The following is a 3,348-nucleotide window of genomic DNA, read 5'->3' as shown; positions in this document are numbered from 1 at the left end:
TATGCTATGTCCATTTCCTGCAAATGCCAGGTCAGCATTTGGATTATTTTTACTCTAAAACACAATTATTTAATTCCTTAATTAATCAAAATGGATAATCCTTGTTTACCAATATTAGATAATATTGTAATATAGAAAATAATATAAATAAATAATAAAAATTTGCAATACTGGAAAAAAAAAAAAATCTTATAGACTGATGTTAATAATGAATACTGAGAGCCTTCCTCTTAAAAGAGCTTACAAATAAATGACAAATTTAATGAATAAACCCTTGGATGTTTAATCTGATGTCTTCTTTACTGCTTATTTGGTTAAATCTGGAAAATGAAAGCTTAAATCTAAGAGTTGAAGGTGGGGTTGAGGAATGCTGAAGTATCATATTTCATCATCAATGAAATGTTGTTAAGAAAAAATAAACAGCTTTTAATGGGCCTCCAAGAAGGATTTTACAACTTGTAAAGAGAGTAAATGGACATGGGCCATAGATTCAACTTATTTTCAATTCAAAGCTTATTAAAGCCTTCATAAATAATGAAGTATGCATAATTAAATAAATAATTAAGCTTTGTATAGGGAAAAAAATGGTAGAGGCAAGAAAGAGAATGAAAGAAATCACTAAAATAAATCTAAGTTAAAAATTTAAAACATAATGCTAATAAAAATTATCAACGAGCAGCAGGTGATATGTATAAATGTAACAACCTAAATTTTAAAATATAATTTTTACTAATTTTAAATATTATTTTAATATTATTCATATATATATATATATATATTGAAATTTAAAGGATTTATTTAAATGTATAATTACTATCTTAAAATAGATCTTGAGTTAATTACTTGATTAAATTATTTACATATCAAAGTATACTCATTTTTATTTTAATTTACTTTAGATGAATTAACCAAAGTTATATAATAGTGATTGAACTATTTTTTTTAATTAAATAAGCATATACTATACTATCAGTTTAATTAGTATTTTAAAAAGAAATTGTTATGTCATATTATATTATTTTTGGATTATAATAAAATGAATTTGATTTTGAGAAATTTATATCAATACACATTATTTTAATTTGAGCAAATGCTAATAAGGTTTAATTCCAATTACTAATATTGTATTATTAATAATACTAATGACAATTCATTTAACTTAAAGTAAATATTTAGGTAAACTTGTTTTTTTTTTTCCTTTAAAAATATTTTTGTAGGTAAGATTTGTCTTTTTCTTTCAAGAAACTAATATATTATTATTAAATTATATATATATATATTATATAAAAGAAATCAAATGGACCAATCGCCTTTTGTCTTCTACCCAACCTAAGCAAGATTCACGTCCTTCTCCTCCATGAATGACTGCAGCTCCCTCTCCCTCGTTCCAACTCTTTCATCGGCACTAAATGGACCACACCAATGACAGCAAAGCTTCTCTAGCTAGCAGGAATGCTGGTGATGAATGGAAGGGCGACAACAAGCAAAAATGAAGAGAGAGAGAAAAGGGTACCACAAATTCAGATGACCAATTCAGTGCCGTCTGGCGACCAAATCCTGCGAGACTGGCTGCATTTGACTCCTCGTGAACCCAGCTTTCTTTTAGTACCATCCTTGCTTACAATGGTAGCTAGAATAAGGAGAACCGACGAGAGAAAGAGTAAAGAGAAAAATGGGCTCTCTAAATGAGTTTCCTAATGATCTAGTTGTCGGATTGAAGATTTGAGGCTATCAATAAACTCAGCACATCGAAACCTTTGAGATTGAATCAATCCTACTCCGATGGGGCACCGTTTGAAAAAGGGAATCATCGAATGGTTCAGATTGTTTAGTAAAATTTTTGACATTTTTTAGTGCCTGTAAATTAAATATAATTATATGATAATTATTAATAATTTGTGTGCTTCATTTTAGTGTAATTGGATCGGTGATAGCTCACTGACACTCGATGTCGAGTTTTCAGACTGGTCTGCGTGTTCGGCGAGCTGTCTCAAAAAGGAATCTTGTTTACGGTTATTCCTAGCATTTTCAAATGTTCCAGATGTATTTAGGTGGCAAAATTTGCAAAGATAATCCCGAACTGAAGTTGTGTAGTTTTAACCTTGATTAAACTAGTTGATAAATCGGTAAAATATTCTTGACTTAGTAAAATTAAGTGAAATAAATTTAATCAATACAAGGATGATGTAGAGGACCTCTAAAAATATTTTTATAATTTTTAAAATGCTGAAAATAATTATTTAGACTGTAGAAGAGTTAGGGACTTGAGCTATAATTTGGAGAATTAAACCTAGATTAGATTTCTTATGGGCCCCAGATGGGCATCATAATTGTTATTATGGCTTGAGACCCTGTGAGTTGCTGTTGTTGCATTTTTCTTGCATGAAAGTTAGGTCCAATTATAGAGGAGACTGTCAAAATTTCATCAAGTCTATAATTTGAATTAATTAGTTAATTTTATCATTCTTTTAATAGAGGTCAGCATGTATGTTTAGGTGATCGATGCCAGTGGTCTTCTCCTTTCAGCTGGACCAGCTGCAGTCAAGTCGACCAGTCTATGAATTAGATATTGATTATTTTTATAATTTTAATATTAATTAATTAATTAATTAATTATATATGGCATGTTCATACATTTTATAAATATTTAATTATGCACACATATAGTTAATATATTAGAGGTATTTTGATTGCTACATATTTAATTATTGTTATTTATCTGTGAGTGTCGCCTGAGGATAATTTAGAGCATTGTATGTGTGTGATGGCGTAAGTATAGTATAGATATAGATATGGGTAGGATGGGTAGTCGTGGCTGGAGCTTGACTCGCTGGGACTCGATCTTTATATTTGGATAAGTCAATGTGAGTACGGTTTTAAGTTGATCTTACTGGCCCCTGCACTTGGATTATTAAGCGAAAGTTGGCTTGAGTTGACATCGCTGGCAGGTATTGGATTAAGAGAGTTGTATAGAGGATCAGCTCCTATATATGTATTGATGTGATACACTGAGTGTGCGAGCAGCTTCAAATTATCTTCTTATGCAAATACTATATGAATTATTTGATATATGTGATGGATGTGCATTTCATGATAGGATTGCACTAGTTTTAAATAGTTATAGAAATTGCATCTATAATCAATATCTAAACTCACTGAGCTGAATGCTCACTCTTGTTTAATAATTTTTCCCTAGGTATAGGAGGAGTAATTTTCTTGAGAGTTTAACCTGCTACTTCCCGCAAGGTACAACCTTGTTAATTAGAAATTTTTATTTATTCATTACCTTATTTAATTACTTATTTTATTCTTAGAACTCCGTTGTGAGACTATTTTGATTAAATTATT

This window comes from Hevea brasiliensis, chromosome 8 (genome assembly GCF_030052815.1).
Source record: "Hevea brasiliensis isolate MT/VB/25A 57/8 chromosome 8, ASM3005281v1, whole genome shotgun sequence".
Classification (NCBI taxonomy): Eukaryota; Viridiplantae; Streptophyta; class Magnoliopsida; order Malpighiales; family Euphorbiaceae; genus Hevea; species Hevea brasiliensis.
Note: the sequence above shows the minus strand (reverse complement) of the source record.